Here is a 12,860-nt window from a genome sequence, read left to right on the forward strand (position 1 = left end):
GATGTGTTTTTTTATCATTACATCGTATTTGTTTACATTTGTAGTTTGTGAACACTGTCAACATTTTCCAATCTGATTTTACAAAATTGTGGCGAAAAATGTAAATATTAAAAAACATGATCGTGTCTAATGTAGAATGTAAGCCTTACAATAGAGTAATTATTTAATAACATTAATGTACAAAAATATCTGAAAAACTATGGAAAAAGAGATTGTTATTGTAAAAGTCCCAAGCTAGTGCAAATCAATAATAGAAGCGTATATGAGGAAAAATAATGTTTCTATTCTTACGTCTCAATGATCCAATCTTACAAGCCAGAAAAATCAATTATCTATTGGAATGCGGTGTTCAAGAGCAGTCGTACTCGATCGAGATGTTTCCTAATCGTTTACATTAATTTTATAAATTTTGAAACCTTTTCACAATTACAACCGAAATCTTGGCCGACACAAGATTTATCTGCTTGATCTCATAACCTAAAAAGCAAATTTTACAAGCCTGGATATTTATGTAATATTGAAGAAAAACAACGAATAGCGCCAGTATTTATGAAGCTCAAGGGTAGTATTTAATTTTTTTGCTATTTTTATTGCGAATCCAGTTGTGGTGCATGAAATTCAATTATCGTTCTTTGGTTAGTCACTCGTATTAAAGGTTTTACAGTCAATCTCATTTGTTCTTGATACTAGAGATTGACAATAATACGAAATACAGTTGTACTGGTTTACTAATAATTAAGTCACTTTAGAAGGTAACTTTTTCTTAGTAATGTTTATCGTTTCTTTCAACCTTTTTATAATCTACTTGTTAGTTGAAGGATGGTGTAAGACTATTTTTCTTGCACGGTATCAGCGTAGTCCTTTTAATGTACCGTGTGTTTAAATTTTTTGAAATTAATTTTTGTTAACCTATTTTTCTGTTAACTCTTGTAATTATGTTGTTAAAAAGCTACGAGTGAAAGACTAGCGTCTTATAATGCTTGCAAGTCACTAATCTTGTAAAGTCACACGTTAGAAAAATGTCACCGGCTCTGGGACTATTGAGTATGCGTAACGAGCCAATCAGAGTTCGAGGGGTTCATAAAATGCAGCTATTCGCAACCGGAGCGTCCAGTCGCTAATCGAACGCCGGCGAGTTCGGAATTCGGAATTTACCCATGCGCACTCTCGCTTTCTTTAAAAGAAATGCGGATTGTCACATAAGTTTGTGTCCTGTGACCTGCAGCCTTATTCTCTCCTCCCCTTCCCTTCTGTACCCTTACCTAACCTTCTCCTCTATTCCTATAACCTAAACATACTAGTAAACTGAAAGAAAAGGAAATTGTCACAGATTTTGGCCCCAGCAGTCCTATTTTTTCCTTTCTTACTCCGATTTGTATAATTTCATTTACACTAGATTAAATGCATCCTAACCTAACCTTTCTAATTGTCAATTGTCTAACCTAAAATTTCTGAAAAGCCTGTATTTTCGACCGTCTGTAACAACATTCCATTTATTGAAATTTCGTAAACGAAATTTATGTGTTTACGCTTGTTCGTCATTCATTCCGGTCTTGGTGCGTAGCTTTTCTATTTAGAGAATATTTAAATACACCAAAGAATAATACAAAACGACCTTTTGCACCGAACTGTAATGTGATAAATAGAATATTAATTATTTATAGTGTGTGTATGTGTGTGAGGTTTGCTTTTTTTTTAGTAAAAGACAAGTACTCAAACAAGTGGATTTTATTGTATTTTATAAAGAAGCAACAGATCTTTGGATAGTATTGAAGTAATTCCGGGAAATTAGACGACTCCATGGAAGATAATAGAATGAATTATTATAAGATTGTCACGTTTAATGAAATGTTAGCAGCGTGTGTCGTTACCTGAATACTCACACGAGACCAGTATTTATTTCTCTCGCGGTCGTTTTGACGAAGTGAGATTGTGACCTTCTCTAGACAAACCTTAACCTAGAAAAAAGCTGATGCAAGCGGAACTTTTAAATCGCGCACGTGCTCAAAGTGCGGCGAATTTAAAAATGTTCCAGAATACCAACTTGTGACTTTTCTTTGATTTTCTACCACAAGTGTTTAAATAATTAAAAAACTTTTTATGAAACTGAAAGAGTACAAAAATAGAACGTTATGATAAAATAAATTTTAAATATTGATGTAGAAACAGAGAGAGAGAGAGAGAGAGAGAGAGAGAGAGAGAGAGAGAGAGAGAGAGAGAGAGAGAGAGAGAAGAATAAATTATAGTGCATGATATTATTGGATGTGAAATCGAAGGTAAAACTTTGTTAATCAGACTTTAAGGCTGTGACGCTGTGAGCTGTGAGAATACAAATTAGATAAATTGATTTTATCTATAGGGAAAACGGAAGTGAATTTACAAGATTTGCCTTTTCATTAAGTGTTGTTCAAAGTAGTTACGAGGTTAAGGACTCGTCGTGGATAGTAATACTGTTTAGGTATGTAATAATTATTTAAAATTTTATGCAATATCAATAAATATCTTGTTAAGTAATAAATTGCATTAATTACTTTATTCATATTTTTACTCTCATGAGTATTATAATAAAAAAATTCATTTATTTAAAAATGAAATAATTATATAAAAAAACATTGCAACAGCACGTGGTTTGAAAATAACACCGCCATTCTAGAATTTCCGAATTTTCATTGCTTTGGTATGCTTTATACTGACTTGTGTAATGAAGAACCAAATAAAAATATCAAGATAGAAAAGTAAGTAAAATTTCTACATTGTGTGGAATAAATTTAAAGATAAATAAATATTTATCTAGATTGCTGTAGGCCAGGGCTACTCTGTTTAGTTGAAATGATAATGTTGATAATAGTCGTATAAATGGGTTGACATTTTACTTTAATTGATTTTATAGTGAGATCACCTTGTAGGATGAGAAAGATTAATGATGGATTAAAAGTGATTAAATAGTAAAATTTAATCCGATCGCGTGCATGAGTTTCGCGTAGTTTCGTTTGCGGTGAAATAAAACACGCGTGGCCGATACCTAGCACGTGGTCGAGTCGGCCAGGATCGCCTATGATCGGCAAAGATCGGCTGCCACTCGGATTTCACGCTGACAACTGCGCCAAACTCATATTAGGTTGGATAAACCACCAAACCAGTTCATTCCGGGTTTATCGTCAGGTGCAGCTTGGTCTCACACTCCCAATCTCGCGCAATGGATAATGATAAATATTGATGATACGATGCTAGTTAATGGTTAATAAACAATAGAAGCAGTGTGGTTTTTTATCAACAAAACTTTTCCTTCGAGCAAATGAAGATAGTTTTCCATCGTCGAATGAGTTAAACTTGCAATTGCGTTCAATACGCATATCGTGTATCTAGTTTCGATTACAAAGCAAGCTAGACTATTATGATTATTGTAGTACTCTCTATCACCAAGACTTTTATTCTCTTACAAATTAGATTCAGCGGAATACTAGACGATGTAAATAACGCTTGTTAAGTTTTTGCTAAGTACAATAAACATTTCAAATAATCGTAAATCTGCATAGATTATAGGTTCTTTGTTAGAAAATGCGAGAAATCTAATAAAACTGATTATTTAGCAATATGCATTCATATTTTTTCATTAAAATTACCGAAGTTGTAAATTGGAAATATCGTATCAAGAGACACGGCCGATACATACAAATTAACGTTATTGCAGTCGAAACATTGAATATTTGTATAGAGAAGAGTTCAAACATTTTCTCTACACTCGCGAGCGAAGCGTCTCTCTTGTTTGTCTCGTATTTAGACCTTTTTACGCGTTATAAATGTACATATCTGACGATCAGTAATTTGTTAGTATAATTTTCTGAAGTTGACCTAAACATACCTTTATTATCCCTGCTTAATTTTTTTAATAAGCTTATTATATCTTAATCAAGTAAATTACGCGTTCGCGAGCGAGGCGTCTCTTGTTTTCCTCGAGCTTTCGAGAGCTTTTCACGCGCGAGTAACTTGCGTAACTATCCATCGGTGATTAGTTATAGCGGAATCACCTCAAGATGATCTAACCGTACCTTTATTATCTTTAATTAACTTTTTTAATAAGCTTATTGTGTATTAATCATAATTTTTGCGTTCGCGAGCGAGGCGTCTCGTGTTTTTTCGAGCTTTAGAGCTTTTCACGCGCGACAAACGTGCGTAACTGACCATCGGTGATTGGTTGGTGGAATTTGCTCGAGCCAGCAGGTGGAATCGTGCATTCTGGCAGCGACGAGCTTCGCGTGGGAGAGGTAAGAGGGAAAGCGGGAGAACGAGAAAAATAAACAGATAGAGAAAGAGGGAGGGAGTCTTCGAGGTAGAAGCTCTCGTGTTTGATACTCACGAGCAGTCAGTCTCGTATCACGCACGTAACACGATTATTGTCAAAAGTTTTAACCTCTCTTTTACCCTTTCGGCACGGAATTTACGAAAATTACGCGTTATCGAAAGTATCGTAATTGTGTGCAGGTTGTTAATTGTTCTACTAGTACGTTTTCATCGTGTATTACACAATCTAAAACGTGATTTGTCAGTGTTGTTAAATAATACTCTTTTCCTAATAATATTTTACTAATATTATTATTAAAATCTCAAAAACAAATTTTTAGTATCTCATCAGTCGACCTTAAATATCAACAATTAGTAACATTTTTAGCCAAATATTTATTTAAAAAATAATCAGTGATCATATTTGAACAATTCTCAGAATAAAATTGTAAAACAATGAAGGCTCTACTAATACTCGACTAAAAGAGTTTTTAACTTCTCTTTGTGTACCACAAAAAAGCTCATTATTCTAATCGCAAGCTTAAAGTCTAGTAATTATGCTCGATAAAGCCCGTGCTTGAGTCTTGTTCATTGAAGATTTTTTTTCCATTTGGAATTAAAAAAACGTAAACAAAACTTCGTTAAGCAAAATTCTTTGATTATGAGGAATTTAACGAGATTAATATTTTGTTAATCATAAAAAGTTTATTTAATATAAATTATTAAAGATTGATTGGAATGTGGAAAGTGTTTTGATTTGCCAGCTGATTTAAACTGGAAGAAAAGTTTCAACATCTCGAAGGCATCATCATTGAATAGGTGTACCACGTGTTGAATTTCCGGTGGAGTGCGAGTTCTCGTGACCTTTTTATATCGCGAGCTTGTTTAGCGACTTTAACTGGTTTACCCAACTTAGACACAGAGTGCTAGTGACATTGTGAATAACTATTTATCTAAGAAGACCATCCAGGCTCTTTTTATTTATTTCTTTGAATCTCTCTACTCAAATAATTGACATGAGATCACACTAATAACAAGGTATGCTTTATCAATCAATTTTCAATTTTTTCATTCCTTAATAATCATTAAAAAAAATCTCAAATATTTTAATTTACCAAATTTACTCAAATTGAGTGAAAAGTGCGAGCGAAAAATTTGTAACAAATTAATTTCTTTAGAAACAAGATATAAAAAAATGTAAACAACAATCATTTCAAAATTTGACATGATTTGGTCCATTTTGAAATTATTGACCAAAAACACGTGCTTTCCCTTTATGCTGTTGTCATGCTACATCATGTTCTATTGCATGACACCCCTTTTTTTGTAAATTCCCTAATTTTATACAATTGATTGCAAATATTAAAATTCCTTTCTCACAAAGTAATATTTTTAAAACGCTGAATCTCTTACGCAATGATGTATCACATTTTATTTTTGATATTAATAATTGATCAATTATTCACACATATGCATTTATTGCATAATTGTTGCTGTAGATTTTATGTTGTATTGGTAAGTACTTATGTGCATTTAATAATAAATGACGAACGAGTATATGGGTCAGGGTATATTCAAGAGTGACCTAGATCTAATTTTAAGGAATTGCTTCTTGAATGGTTTTGTTCCACCTTCGTATTGTTAATGTTCAGTGTTCACATTGTTTCTTTAACACGCAATTTATCGAGAAAATAAATCGAGCCTTGGAAAAATTCAACATTTCACTCACGTATACCGAAGGTTCCTTGGTGCATGCAATTTTCCACCAAACCTTGTCCCTCAATTTTCATCATCCAAACAAGTTGGAACATTGACCTCTCTTTTCGTCAACAATTGAAGGACTCAATTGTACACAAGATTTATTTGCAATGAAATTATTCAATGATAATTAATAAAATACAATTATCAAAATTATTTTTATAAATCTAACCCAAAGTTATTTATCATCATTGTCATTGTTTTCGTTATAATTAGGTAATGTTTAGCTTGAGGAAATACGTGACAGTTCAAAGTCAGCCAAAATTTATTTGAAACGAGTTGCTGCAGGGTCGAGATGGTATTTATTATTAGACATTAGTGCGTAAACATATTTTTGGATAGTCTCTCGTGTATTTTGCAAAATTAAATTTTTAAGAAAGGATTTGTTTATTCCTGAATCATTTGAATAAAATATATATTACTCTTAGTGACCTTGACAAATTGAAGAGATATAATGGCAAATTATAGAGAGATTATAAAATTTAATATTCTCGTTAATAATTATAAGCTGTAAAATAATTTTTGAAATTAATTTAAATCGCTGGTAAAAAATTGATTTATGCTAATTAAGAAATTTGAGGTTTTCAGGTACTTTAAATATATTTTGCATTGTAAATTATGAAATCCGTTTGTTTGATTGGACGACACAGTAGGCGTGTCAAATCGGTCCAACTGATTGGCTGAATTACTCGTTAATCCGGAGGCTCGTCGGAGTTAGCGAAGGTTCTCAACTTCCTCCAATTATTGCGCAACTCGTTCTCTTTTCATGCTAATCGACTCACATTACGTTGTACTTATCATATCGCGCTTAATACGCAAATTATCATATTCATCTTATTCAGAATATACTTATCTACCTCATTAGGATAAATTTTGAAAAAAGTCTCAGGGGTCTCTATTGGTAAAAATATTCAAATGATAAAAGTATGCACGATTGATAATTTCTAGGTTGATTGGACTTTGATCTTCATTATTCATTGATGAAACTCGTTTTATATTTTGACAGTAGAATTCCATTCATTGAGTAGAAACAGCTATGTTGGAAAAAATACACGTCATACTTGAGAATAAGCAATTTCTAATAATTACTGAGAAAATGTTTGAAAAAAACTGCTAATGTAAATGTTTTTTTTTTGTAAATTCTAGGCATTGGAAAGTATAAAAATTTATGTAAACGTTTTAACGTAATTATTCTTGGAATTTCTTCATAAATTTTGCCATTTAAAGTTAATTTTTTTTAAATTGTATCATAATGTACGGTATACATACATTTAAAGTATTAAATTATTTCTCTAATGAATATTACCAAAGACTGATTTTATTATAATGAGAATTATTGCTAAAGATAAGAAATTTGACATTATAATTATCATTAGCAATGATAATACATTTTTTTTAAAGTAATTTGTTACATAAATGGATTATGTCGGGTTTAACATTATCATGTTTATTTTTCTTGGGTTTGTTAATCCTTTATAATTGTTTCAAGTGCTTGAAAAATAAATATTTCTTTTTAATGATTTTGATCTTGACTTTTGCTTTATTGCGATATTAACGAGAACCGATTCATTGATAAGAGCGTGGGACATTAGAGTTTAGATCTGGTCAATTATTGTTCAATTAATGAACATTAAGCATATATGAGTGGGGTTGTAGTTTAGTGGTTTACTGTACTTTGTGTGATCATTAAGATTTATTAAATCAACAATAAAAATCTTATTGTTAGATTTTTATCCCCCTCTCCCCTCTATAATTATTTTTTCTGATTTATTATTCCATCATTAATGCAAATTATTATTCTAATGTAATTTGGAGTCTGAACAATTTTTGTTTTTCATTTAAAGTGACATTTAAAGTGCATAATTTATATCACAAGTGACTAGATAACTATAGACACAAATGTTTAAATTAATATAGCATGAATAATTATAAGAAAAAAAATCTATAACATTTTTACATCTCTAATTGTTAAGAAAAAAGTTTTAAAGGATTCAAAATGATTTATATCAATGATCAATGAAGCAATCTAGTATAATTTGACTAATAGAAGATCAATGGACTGTTTACCAATAAAAATTTGTCAAATTAAGGAATTTTCAATCCTCAATAACTATTTCATTTAAGGCTAGATTTAAATCTTGTTAAGGAACTTTTTTTCTTATAAATATTCTATTTTGAATATTAGTTAATTCTGAAAACCAGACGTTTCATATGTTACAAACAAATAAATTTACAGAATTGGCCACAGTCGACTGCCATCCAATGTAATTAATGTTGAATCATTTCCAAACCACAATAAGGAAAGCCACAAAAATTTCGCGTGACTATTTACGTTACTTCTGATAATTTCTGGAATAAATCATTATAGTTTTTTCGTTTCAAAAAATTGTTTTAGTATAAATATTAATAAACAAGTACGAAAAATAGCAACTTCTTTAAATTATTTAAAAATTATCATATATAATCAAACATTTCCCACTTTATCGACGAATCTACTCCTGAGGATTTTCTGTTTTACCGACGGAGCTAGATCATTCGATTTGGTAAGAGTTTGAGCAGTCCTACGTCAGGTGGCAGCACTATAAAATTCTAGAAATACCTGACAGTCTGGCAATGGTCGTTCGAGGGAAATTATTATGTACTTAAAAAGAAAATTAGCATTACTAATTTCAGTGTCCAGTCGACCGATTGAATCTATAATTGAAATAATAGACTACATAAGTTTGCAGAAACGTAGAATTGATCATAAACATTCCGATGTATTATAATAAAATGGTTCGATGAACAAATATTTCTCGATCTGATTAAAGATTTTGTTTAAATAAAAATTAATAATGCTTCTTTTTATAAATTGTAATTCCTGTGCAAATATAAATTCTTTTTTCAATTATTAAAATCAATTTATTTTAACTTAGATTCTGATACTATTATATACACTAAAATTTCTTTGGAAAATTATATTAATAATCTAGGTTAATTTTGTAACCCACGTCTGTCATTGTAAATTGTAATATGACTAAAACAAATTTTTTTTAACAGTTAATACTATGAAATAGTTGTTAAAATTAAAAATGTAAATTTACAACGATAGTCGTGGTTTACAAAATGGTACTATAGGTGGTCGTTGTAATTTTTGTACAATTTTTTAGAGTGTATAAGTACTGGAATGAAGAATTGGAAGTTTTAGCTGCAAAATGGAGTAAATGTCGAGACGCTTTATGAAAATCAAGCGATGAAAATTATTCACGGATATTTTTGTCGTCTTTACCGATACGATCCATTAGATAAGAGGCGTTTCCTCGTCCCCGCGAGAAGCGACTATGATCATTTGCACTGTGGAAGGACGATTATTCAACCGGATCCGTGGTAGATACTTATCGATATGGCAGAATTCTCCTAACTCACTCGATTTTCCATGTATAATTGTACAATTCTCTTTGCCCTCCTCGCGTCTACTACCCGTTTCATTGAATGTTCATCCTATTTATTTTTTTATTTCGTTTTTTATTTCCCCTTCCTTCCATGTACAATAATTTTATAATTTTTATTCTTTTTTCTCTCACTCCTATTCACGTGTCAATACAATCATATTTTTTGTATGTCTCTCACTTCGATTCCTACTTTATATTATTATTTCTTCTTGTTTTATTTTTTTAAACAAAAATTCTTAATAATTTCTCTTTAGATTACTTCAAACTGTGTAGTTCTCTTATTTAATTGCATTTTTCAATTAATTCAATACAAAAATCATCTTTTATATCTCCCTCACTTTAATTTCCAATTTATTATTACTTCCCCTTTTATTTTTTTTAATAAAAAATTCTTAATAATTTCTCCTTTGATCACTTCAAACTGTGTAGTTCCCTTATTTAATTGCATTCTTCAATTAATTCAATACAAAAACATCTTTTATATCTCCCTCACTTTATTTCTAATTTATTATTATTCCCCCTTCTTTTATTTTTTCAATCAAATTCTTAATAATTTCTCTTTAGTTCTCTTCAAAAATAGTGTAATAGTTTATTACTTAATTAACCATTCTCCCATCGATTCTTCCACATTATAAACTCTCGTTTATCAATTAAACGCGTCTGTTGAAAAAGAGTGGCGATTTTTTCTCAGGGTTTCTCTCGAAAAGTTTGTCAGAAAATCCACTGAAGCGTTCGTTGATTCTTATTCGTCATCGAGTGGAAGGACACGCTAATTACCTTAATGATGGCGATAATAAGTCTTGTAATTATCGATGACAGAGAACGAATGGTACCTGAAAGCTAGTAAATTAATTGCATAATAATAAGCGAGACATTAGACAATTCAGAAATTTGCAATTTATTCTGTAACAGAATGAACGCGTTTAGAAACTGCAGCTGCTTGACAAAAGTGACAAAATGTTCAGGACAGTCTGGGACAGGTCATTCTTCTCTCTTATTCAAGCAAAAATCCTTGGCTTCGTTCTTTTAAAAAATATTTCTTTTCATTTTCAACAATTATTCGCCTCGTTCCTCATCATTCCCATTATCTTCCTCTCAAACATTATTTGCTTCTCACAATTTGCACGAATTTTCCAATAACAATTTAACTTTTCTCTCTTTGTACCCTATACCTAAATTCTAATTTATTTCCTCGCAAATTTTTTTAATTTTCTCAAGTTTCTTTCATTTTTCACGAACAATTCATCGTTTTCTGCAATTTGCATTTTTTACGACAGTTTTGAACGTTCTATGATTAATATTCAATTGGCAAAGTATACAAATGCATAATGGAGAAGATTGAACAGAGAGCTCGAGACACTGCAAGAATTTTTCCATTGGGATTACGTTCTGAGACATTTTTTCCATCTTTTGAAAAAACTGGAACATTAAATTATTGTTTATAATTCGCGGTAGCTGTGACGGAATGCGCTAATGGGTCCATTAAGTCGATGAAAAAATCTGGCAAAAAGGAGATTCGTGCAATTAAATTGATTACGAACTAACGAAAATAATTCACACTTTAATTTTCTTTATTAAAAATTATTTATCGTAATTGATTATGAAGAATTTGATCATCTATGCATTACAGTATATTAGAAGACAAACTTAATGTAAAATAAACATTTAAATGTCCTCTGAAAATAATTTATCGTATGATACTCTTAATTGGGATGGAGAAACACAATTAGGATTCATTAAAAAATCTCCAATGTTTGTTTTCAGTGCACGAAATAAAATTTTAAGCAAATATATATTTAAGCCAGTTAACTTTATCTGCTAATCAAAATTAATTTTATAAATACAGTTTATAATTTGTTGGTATTAATTTTATTTGAACATTCGTCAACAGAAAGTTCAAAATTCAAATTTTTCATATACTTTTATAAATATAAAAATCATTAATTTCATCTTGCAATTAATATTATCAAAGATTATACTGTACAGATTAAAGAAATTATTTTATTGACATAAATTTTCTATGTATTTTTACGAATTAAAACTCCAAATCACATTTTTGTATTGTGATAACATTTTGCCCCAAATCTATCATAAATCAGGCACAGTTAGGAATCAAATTGATGATTGCAGAATTTTTTGGTAGTAAGAGACAACAGGGGAAGGGTAACAGGGAGGGGGTAAAAAGCCTAAGGTGCAGTTTGGAGAGGCGATAAAGAGTCGAAGGCAGTTTCGCTCGTGAAGATTTGTTTCTATTTTGAACTTGTACGTCAGCGTTCATTGTCAAGTCTGAAGACACCGAATGAACGAGCGACACGTCGGAAGTGAATCTCTATCGGTGTCTTAAACATTATCACGTACCCTCCGGTGCCCGACCTATTTTTAGCTAAAAATAGCCAATAGAATGATTATGCCTGTAACCATCTCTGTTATAAAGTCGTATCATGCTCTAAAACCATATCGAGTCTTGAGCGTTTGTAGAGATCAATAAATAATAATATTGACATAACATTATTTGAAGAAACTTTAAATTTAATCAGTGGTAAGTTAATATAAATAAAAATTTTGTCTTTTTTTTACACCCATTCGTTCTCTCCTGAATTTTGACTAAAAAGAAAAACTTCACCCCTCTCTCCCTTTTTTATATTAAAAAGAATATAACACTGTATTCTTTTTTGTTTGCAAATTTTATATATCACAATTTTTGTAATGGGGAGATACTGACGATTGTTATTATAATTATTACTACACGTGTTATAATACAATCTATTATTTCATTTCCATAGGATTTTTCTAGTGACAAATTTTACTACTCCAAAAGAGGTTTATGGCGTTGGCTCTTTATTGCCAAAGGAGGTCAAAATCAGCATTCAGTCGAGCGATTATATTCGATACTGGATAAAATAGTGGGGAATTTTATTAAATACATAAAAATTACTAGTGATGTAGCAAATGAGTGTGTTTGTGTATTAGAAAAACTACATACATACAGGAGTGTATTTGTAAATTTTCAAGAGTGTACAATGAAAATTGGTGGAAAATTAGTTGAAATACTAAAATTTGTAGCAAAAAGTGTATAAGATAAAGTGGTTGGAAAAATAAGGAAAAATTGGGACAAAAATGCAAGAAAAATTTGGGGAAAATTTGGAAGCTTTAGAAAAATAAAAAAAAACATAAGGAGTAAAAGGAGAAAATGGGAGGAAGTTCAAGGACGTTCAGGTTCAAAGTGAGGGTGAGAATAGCATCCTAGGACGTGCATCAGATTGAATTTAAGTGAAACCACGAAAATTGATTTGTCCTTGTCGCAACAGCAACGAAGATTTATTGGCCTCTTTCTAACTGCCCTCTCAATTCGTATTAGATCTATATCTTAATCATATGTATATATATATA

General features: G+C 30.8%; 1 protein-coding gene across 9 annotated transcripts in view; it reads left to right on the forward strand.

Moving 5' to 3' along the window:
- Positions 1-12,860, forward strand: part of LOC136776568 (trehalase-like) — a 42,839-nt gene that overhangs the window by 4,421 nt on the left and 25,558 nt on the right. For 2 of the 9 annotated variants that reach the window (XM_066732191.1, XM_066732186.1), the window contains exon 1: positions 1,115-2,458. The exons of 3 other annotated variants lie outside the window; for them this stretch is intronic. The gene's annotated coding sequence lies outside the window, so the exon portion shown is untranslated. Of the gene's footprint in view, positions 1-1,114; positions 2,459-4,269; positions 5,320-12,860 lie in introns of those variants that run through there. 4 more of the 9 variants (XM_066732183.1, XM_066732192.1, XM_066732184.1 and 1 more) reach the window with 3 other exon arrangements.

The sequence above is a fragment of the Prorops nasuta genome, unplaced genomic scaffold (genome assembly GCF_024137725.1).
Source record: "Prorops nasuta isolate Cenicafe-Biocafe unplaced genomic scaffold, Cenicafe_Pnas_1.2 PNAS00010, whole genome shotgun sequence".
Taxonomy (NCBI): Eukaryota; Metazoa; Arthropoda; class Insecta; order Hymenoptera; family Bethylidae; genus Prorops; species Prorops nasuta.